This window comes from Myotis nattereri (assembly GCF_964212035.1).
Source record: "Myotis nattereri genome assembly, chromosome: Y".
Lineage (NCBI taxonomy): Eukaryota > Metazoa > Chordata > Mammalia > Chiroptera > Vespertilionidae > Myotis > Myotis nattereri.
In genome coordinates this window covers 269,238-278,545 of record NC_138094.1, presented here as the reverse complement: position 1 = coordinate 278,545, position 9,308 = coordinate 269,238, and positions in this window count along the sequence as shown.

Here is a 9,308-nt window from a genome sequence, read left to right as displayed (position 1 = left end):
ACAGGCCTGTACGGGAGCCCCCACTCCCCTCCCCTGGCCAGCCAGCCGGCGTCCATCCGGCCGAGCCAACGTGACCGGCGGGAGCCCTCCTGTCCCTGCTCTCCCTGGATGAGTGACGACCCCATTAACCGCCCTGAACTCCGACCCCCCGTCCGGAGACGGATAGATCCTCATCTCACCGGCGCTATTAACACGATTCATTTTGCCACACGTCCCGGGCGTCGGCAATCGCCATGTAATTGGCCGTCGAGGGGAGAGTTGAAGAAGGCGGCCCCGGCCTGGTTATTATGGGATCGATTTTCAATGACCCCCCCGGCCTCTCTGAGCGGGTGACATGTCATGGGTGTGAGCAGAGATGGCCAAATATGGGCCTTGAAAATTTGGGGGGGTCGCGGTGTGACGCTGGTACACAGGTCCCCCTTGCCAGGCCCCTGTTATCTGCACGGACGAGAATAGCTCTCTTTTTTTCCTCCATCCACACCTCCTCCTGGAAGCCCCCCTGGATTTCTCTCTGAAGCAGCCCTTTGTTTGAGCCGGGAGCTGCTGTAGGAGTTATTGTGGATGCCTGGCAGGAAATGGGGGGCAGGGAGGAGATGGAAAGATTTATGTCCCTGGCAGGGTTTACGTAGATCCCCCCATAAAACTCGCCCCGGGGGAACTTTGATCTTCCGCACGCCTCTCTCCTGTTACTCAAAACCGTGGCTATTAGGGAGCATAAAGGGGTCCCTTGAAACTTGGAAATGGGTACCCCCGGCTGGTCCTCTCGGGGGGACGAATTGCGGAGGGGGGGACATTTGGTTCCACTTTGCACAAATGGATCAAGCCCATCACCTCCGTCCACACAGGCTGCTCTGTGAGGCAAAATGGGTTTTTTATTTTATTTTTTGTTCATTTTTACCTGCGGATATTTTTACATTGATTTTTTTTTTTTTAGAGAGAGTGGAAGGGAGGGAGAGAGAGAAAGAGAGAGAGAGATTAATGCATTGCCTCCCACATGCACCCAGACCAGGGACCAGGGCTCAAACCTGCAACCCAGGGACATGCCCTGGACCGGGAACCGAACCCAGGACCCTTCGGTCTGCAGGCCGACGCTCTACCCACTGAGCCACACCGGCCAGGGCTGTCCTTTCCCTTCTCTTCTCTTTAGGTTTGGATTTAACGGACGCGTTTCTGATTTCTGGCATCAAACATGGACACACACAATGGGGGGGGGGTGAGGGCCGGGGGATGGGGGGGATGGGAGCGGGCTAGACGGGGTTCGTGGGAGGAACAGGGCACATAGGTAATGCTCTCAGCAACAAAGATTGAAACAAAAGAACCCCGATGGTCGTAGCAACGTTATTTACGACAACTAGAGGCCCGGTGCACGAAATCCGTGCACAGTAGGGGCCCTTGGCCTCGCTGGGGCCTCCCTTTCGCAGCTGCCGGCTGCTGGCTGGGGCCTTCCTTCATTCCGCACTGCCCCCTGGTGGTCGGCGCACGTCATAGCAAGTGATCGGACTCCTGCGGGGACACTTTGCATATTAGCCGTTTATATACATGCTAGAGGCCCGGTGCATGAAATTCGTGCATGACGGGGGAGGGGGGATCCCTCAGGCCGGCACCTTCTCCAATCTGGTACTCCTCAGGGGATGCCTGACTGCCGGGATCGGGCCTAAACCGGCAGTCGGACATCCCTGCTGCAATCCAGGACCGCTGGCTCCTAACCGCTCACCTGCCTGCCGGCCTGATCGCCCCTAACCACTCTGCCGGCTCACCCCCAACTGCCCTCCCCTCCTGGCCTGATCGCCCCTAACCGCCTCTGCCTCGGCCCCACCACCATGGCTTCGCCCCGAAGGACGTCCGGAAGGTCTCCCGGCCTAATTAGCATATCGCCCTTTTATGAGTGCAGATACTAGAGACCCCGGTGCACGAATCCGTGCACAGATGGGGTCCCCCCCGGCCTGGTCGGTGATGGGGGCTAATCAGAGCTGGGCAGCCGGGGTGAGGGGATCGCGGGGGATTGGCTGTGGGCGCGCACTGACCACCAGGGGGCAGCTCCTGCATTGAGCGTCTGCCCCCTGGTGGTGAGTGAGTGTCATCGCGACCGGTCATCCGGTCGCTTATGCTTTTATAGAGAGAGATACAAGACAGCCGAGCTCTGCAAACAGCCCAAGTGCCCATCAGCAGGCGGGCGGATGAAACCGCCGTGGTCCATCCACACCGTGGAGTAGTATGCAACCCTGAAAAAGGTTGGATCTCTTACCCTTTGGGACATCACGGAGGGGCCTGGAGAGTATGATGCTGGGCGAAATGAGCCGGTCAGAGCGAGACACGTATCCCACGATCTCACTCACACGTGGAAGCTAATGAACCGAATAAACCGATGAACAAAATAGACCCAGAGACGTAGACCCACAGAACAGAGTCCGGAACCTCAGAGGGAAGGCGGGGGAGGGTGGGTGGGTGGGAAGAGATGAACCAATGACCTTGTATGCATCACCTGTGGACACGGACAATAGCGGGGTGCAGGTCTGAGCTTGTGGGGGGACGGGGGCGGGCTGCAGGGGGCCCATGGCCGGGGGGGAAAGGGGATATAGGTCCTAATTTCAACAAAAAGGGATTTAAAAAAAAAAAAAAGGCAGAAATCAGGCGGCCAGCCTGCAGGCCCAGGCGGTATGTAGTTCTCATTACGTGCTAATAGGAGGGGGGACCCCAAGGCCCTTTGTCCTGCGGGGAAGGGGGGGGAAACGGGGGGAGGGCGGGGAGTGGGGGGGGGGAGGTGGCTCCAGGCCCAGCCGATGTTTGCTTCGCATTCAGGGGGCGAAACTTCAAAGCCAGCCCTGGAATTGTGAGCTTTGCTGCAGGCCCCGGCCTCATCCCTTCTAACCAAGATTTAATGAATTTTTATTAGAAAGGTATGCGGGCCCTGAAGTCCTTTTTTCTTTTCTTTTCCCTCCAAAGGCAGGCGGGAGGCCTGTTTGGCCTGGCATGGGGGGGGGGGGGCCCGTGTGTGTGTCTTCATATCAGGGTGGGGAACCCCGGTGCAGGCTGGAGCCAGGAGGCTGCCAAGAGCTCGGCCCGGCCGGTGTGGCTCAGTGGTTAGCGCGCGGGCCTAGGACCCGGGAGGTCAGGGTTCGATCCCTGGTCAAGGGGCACAGGCCCGGGTTGCGGGCTCGATCCCCAGCAAGGGGCGTGCAGGAGGTGCCCGGTGCATGATTCTCTCTCATCATGGATCTCTCTCTCTCTCTCTCTCTCTCTCTCTCTCTCTCTCTCTCTCTCCTCTCTCTCTCTCTCCATCTCCCTTCCTCTCTGAAATCAAGGGTTGGAAAAAAGTATCTATTATAATAAAAGCATCATATATGCTAATTAGACTGAACAGCCGGACGTCCTTCCGGACGTCCTTCCAGGTGACCTTCCGGGCGACCGTCCGGACGACCTTCCGGGCGACCTTCCGGACGACCGTCCGGACGAAGCCGGGGCTGCGAGGGCCGAGCCCCTCGCACACATCTCGTGCACCGGGCCCCTAGTTTCAGATAAAAATAAAATAAAATAATATCGAACGCCAACTGTCGCTGTAAAACATTTCCCACACAAAGGGGGGGGGGGAACGTTTTGCCAGATGCCTGAGATGGTGGCCCAAATGAGCTCATTGCCTCTCATCACCACCCACCCGGGTCCCCGAAACCACTCAGAAAGGCCCCTCTCGGGTCCCCCCACCACCACCACCCCATCCAGATTCCGAAACAGGATACGGCCCCCAAGCCGCGGGCTGAGGGCAGATGGGGTTTCGCCTCCCACCCAGCCAGCCCGGCTCCGTCAGCGGACTGTCAGGCCGACGGCGTTTAACCCAAAGCCCTGAGGTCAGGGGTCAGGCCCTGGTGGGGTCCGACTGGAGGTGACGAGACACGGCCCATACACCCCAGGTCCCCCCCAAACACACACACCTGCCCCCGTCATGCATTTGGAATCTCTCTTTAAGACTCCAACTCCCCCCAATCCCCCCAAAAAAACGCCCTGTCCCCCAGCCCTCAGGAGAGGAATTTAACTGTGTATTTTGCAAATTGTTCTCGAGGGAAATGCATGTACTGGGGGCCTAGGTCGGCTTTCAATGGGTTTTTTAGTGGTGTTTTTTTTTTTCCCCGTCAATTCTGCACGGCTTGTAAGGCGAGATGAGGGGGTACGTGTCAGGGGGACCCACTGGGACGCGATGGGTCTTGTCTGTCGTCAGCAAAGCCGCCTTCTGGCACGTTTGCTGGTCGGGGGTTAAGGCCGCCGGATTTTTAGCGGCGGGGCCAACACTTGGCTATTCGTCTTTTTTCTTAAATGAATTTTTATTTGATTTCAGAGAGGGAGAGAGAGAGACATCCATGATTCAAGAGGAGAGAGCATCATGGACCGGCCGCCTCCCGCCGGGGGATTCGAGCCCGCAACCCAGGCCTGTGCCCTTGACCGGGAATCGAACCCGGGACCCTTTAGTCCGTGGGATGATTCTCTAACCACTGAGCAAAGCCAACTAGGGTTTGACCTTCATTTTTTTAAATATATTTTTATTGGTTTCAGAGAAGAAGGGAGAGGGAGAGAGAGAAGCATCTTATAGAATAAAAGCTTAATATGCTAAGTGTTTGGTCGTCCGGTCGGCCGTTCAACCAATCAGAGCGTAATATGCTAATGATATGCATACACTCGCTATGACGTGCACTGACCACCAGGGGGCAGACGCTCAAACCGATAGGTGACCTTGCTGCTGGGGTCCGGCCGATCGGGACTGAGCGGAATAGGCCGGACACGCCCTGGAGCCCTCCCGCCATCTGGGCTGAGGACCCCCCCGCCCCCCCGTCCAGTGTACGAATTTCATGCACCAGGCCTCTAGTCCATGAAGAGAGAGAATCACGGATTGGCTGCCTCCTGCACGCCCCCGACTGGGGATGGAGCCCGCAACCCGGGCCTGTGCCCTTGACCGGGAATCGAACCCGGGACCCTTCCGTCCGCAGGCCGACGCTCTATCCACTGAGCCACACCGGCTTCAGCTCGGATGCTTTTATTATTAGAGATGTTGTGTGTGCATGTGTGTGTGTGTGTGTGTGTGTGTGTCTACGTGATCGTATATATTTTTTCAATCGTCGTCCTGTGGATATTCAGCTCCGTTGGCTCAGGGGTTTGCCAACCGCTGGTTATAGCCACACACACACACAACGAAAATAAACAGCAGAGAAAAACTCCAAGTGAAGACACACACGGCTGCAGAAAAGTGCTTTACGGCCTGGCCAGCGTGGCTCAGGGGTTGAGCGTTGACCTAGGAACCCGGCGGTCCCGAGTTCGAATCCCGGTCAAGGGCACAGGCCCGGGTTGCGGGCTCGATCCCCGGTGGGGGGTGTGCAGGAGGCGGCCGGTCCGTGATTCTCTCTCATCATGGATATTTCTCTCTCTCCCTCTCCCTTCCTCTCTGAAATCAATAAAAAATATTTTTAAAAAAAAAAAGAGAGAGAGAAAACTCTTACTATTTGTGCAAATAGTAAGCGTGATTCTGAGCGAAATAAGCCAGTCGGAGAAAGACACGTATCCCAGGATTGTGTGCGTAGATGCATCCCCCGTGGACACAGACAAAAGCGGGGTGAGGGCCTGGGGTGGGGGGCAGGGGGCAGGGGTGGGGGGCAGGGGGCACAAGGGGGAAAAAAGGAGAGGACGTCGGTAACACTTGCCACCATAAAAGTATAAAAAAAATAAATTAATTTTTTAAAAGAATAATTGCCCACAACCTTCGACGCGGGTGGTCCGGGCGCCCCAGGGCCGCCGAGAGCCATTTCCATCCGCCGGCTTCAGGAGCTCACACCCCATTCAGCTTCCTGAGCCAGTGAGCAATGACGTCATTGCAAGGCCTGTGAGTGTGTGTGTGTGTGTGTGTGTCTATGTGATCGTATATATATTTTTTTCCCAATTACCCCCTCCCCCTCCCTCTCCCTTTTATATTTGATTAGCAGCCCAATGCATGAAATTCGTACAAGGGGCTCGGCCCTCCGTAGCCCCAGCCTCGTCCAGAAGGTCGTCCGGAAGGTCGTCCGGAAGGTCGTCCGGAAGGTCGTCCGGAAGGACGCCCGGAGGGTCGTCCGGCTGTCCAGTCTAATGAGCCTAGGATGCTTTTATTATTAGAGATTTTGTGTGTGCGTCTGTGTGTGTGTGTGTGTGTCTACGTGATCGTATATATATTTTTTTCCCAATTACCCCCTCCCCCTCCCCCCTCCCTTTTATATTTGATTAGCAGCCCGATGCACGAAATTCGTACAAGGGGGGGGGGTCGGCCCTCGTAGCCCCAGCCTAGTCCGGAAGGTCGTCCGGAAGGTCATCCGGAAGGTCGTCCGGAAGGTCGTCCAGAAGGATGTACAGAAAAATGTCTGGCTGTCCGGTCTAATGAGCCTAGGATGCTTTTATTATTAGAGAGTGTGTGTGTGTGTGTGTGTGAATCCTCCCCAGAGGATATTTTTTCCACTGATTTTTTAAAAATATATTTTATTGATTTCAGAGAAGACGGGAGGGGAAGAGAGAGAGAGAAACATCAATGATGAGAGAGAATCATGGACCGGCTGCCCCCTGCACGCCCCCTCCTGGGAATCGAGCCCGCAACCCGGGCCTGTGCCCTTGACCGGGAATCGAACCCGGGACCCTTCAGTCTGCAGGTTAATGCTCTATCCACTGAGCCACACCGGCCAGGGCAGAATTATGTTTGGGGTCCAGCAATAAAGCCATGGGATTAAAAGGATTTGAGCTGTAACCAGTTTGGCTCAGTGGATACAGCGTCGGCCTGTGGACTGAAGGGTCCCGGGTTCGATTCCGGTCAAGGGCATGGACCTTGGTTGCAGGCACATCCCCAGTGGGGGGCGTGCAGGAGGCGGCTGATCGATGTTTCTCTCTCATCGATGTTTCTAACTCTCTATCCCTCTCTCCCTCTCTGTAAAAAAATCAATAAAATATATTTTTTTAAAAAAAGAATGGATTTGAGACACGTTAGCCACAAAGTAACTGCTTCCGAGGCAAAAGGAGTGGTTTCTAAAGGATGTTAAACCAGGGGCTCAGGAAACAACAGAAAAACATTGAGGGTTACTGTCACGATCACGGCAGGTCAGCAGTTACATTGTTGCAACGATTACGTCACGTTAGCAATTACATTGTTGCAATGGTTACGTCACGTCAGCAGTTACATTGTTGCAATGATTATGTCACGTCAGCAGTTACCTTGTTGCAATGATCACGTCACGTCAGCAGTTACATTGTTGCAATGATTACGTCACGTGAGCAGTTACATTGTTGCAATGATTACGTCACGTCAGCAGTTACATTGTTGCAATGATTACGTCACGTCAGCAGTTACATTGTTGCAATGATCACGTCACGTCAGCAGTTACCTTGTTGCAACGATCACCTCACGTCAGCAGTTACATTGTTGCAACGATCACATCACGTCAGCAGTTACATTGTTGCAACGATTACGTCACGTCAGCAGTTACATTGTTGCAACGATTACGTCACGTCAGCAGTTACATTGTTGCAACGATCACATCACGTCAGCAGTTACATTGTTGCAACGATTACGTCACGTCAGCAGTTACATTGTTGCAATGATTACGTCACGTCAGCAGTTACATTGTTGCAACGATTATGTCACGTGAGCAGTTACATTATTGCAATGATTACGTCACGTCAGCAGTCATTGTTGCAAAAGTGTCCAAAACGACAGGGGTCTCCGGAGACAGACGAGAGACCAACAGGCAGCCAGAGGTGACCCCCCCAAAATCTCTCTGGCGCTTATGGGGAAACGCTGACCTGGGAAGGCGTCCTTTTATTATTTTTTAAAATATATTTTATTGATTTTTCACAGAGAGGAAGGGAGAGGGATAGAGAGTCAGAAACATCGATGAGAGAGAAACATCGATCAGCCGCCTCCTGCACGCCCCCCACTGGGGATGTGCCCGCCACCCAGGTCCATGCCCTGGACCGGAATCGAACCCAGGACCCTTCAGTCCGCAGGCTGACGCTCTATCCACTGAGCCACACCGGTTAAGGCTTAATTTTTTTTTTTTAATGATTTTAGGAAACAGAGGGAGACACATGGGTTGTTGTTCCACTGATGGGTGCACGGATGGGTGAACTCGGGGAATTTCCCACATTGGGACAACGCTCCCTTTCATTCTTATTATTTCGGTTTTGCTCTAAATACATTTGTACTGATGTCAGAGAGGAAGGGAGGGAGAGAGAGAAGGGGTGGAGGAGATAGAAACATCCCTGATGAGAATCACCCCGACTGGGGATGGAGCCCACCACCCGGGCCTGGGCCCTTGACCGGGAATCGAACCCGGGACCTCCTGGCTCCTAGGTCGACGCTAACCACTGAGCAACACCGGCCGGGCTAGAGGAGGCTCCTTTGGAAAAAATTAATAAAATAAATAAATTCCTTTATGGTTAAAGAAGGCAAAAATTTTTTAAAAAAAGGAATGAAGGAAGGGGACGGAGAGAGAGAGAGAAAAGAAACAAAATAAAAATTTTAAAAAAACCCACATAAAACTAAAGTGTTTGGGGCTTTTTCTCACCAACGCCCTCCCCCTGCCCCCCCTGACCCAGAACGCTGATGCTGTTCGAAACGGGTTTGTCTGTCTTACTGCCCCCACTTTTTTGGGGGGGGACCTGGGCTCAGACAGAAACACCCCGATTAAAAGGACGGTTTATTGGTGGGGGGGACATGTCTGAGACCCGAGTGTGGGGGGGACATCAGACGCCCATGAACCCCTTCCCTGGGGACAGAACCCCCTTTTTCCCCCCCTGATCTGCTCCTCGGAGAGAAGGGGGGTGCCTGAGAACTAACGGGTTTTTTTTTTTCTTTCTTTCTCCCTCTTTTCACACTTGAACTACAAATATTTGTAAGTTTATTTATATTTCCGTCCGGACAAGGGTGACCATTCACAGACGCTGGCTTTCGACAACATACACTGTGTCGCCGGGATGAGGAGGCAGCTTGGGGTGTCTTTGGGGGCCTGGGCCTGGCCAGGAATGGGGGGACCCCCCCCAAAAAAAAAACCGACGGGTGCAAACCTTAAGATCTTTCACGACGCGGGTTTGGGGGAAGAAGGTGTGATTTCGGGAACATGGGCGCCCTGGCCGCGTCTGGAGGTCCAGACGGCCACCCCCCGTGTGTCAGCATCACCCCCAACGTGGGCCATAAATCCTCCTCGCTCCTCGTAAATCGAGGGGTGCAGGGGGAGGAGGAGGGGGGGCCCTCGAAAAAAGCAACAAGTCTCCCCAAATAGAAAAACAAAACCAGCAACAGCGACACATTTACA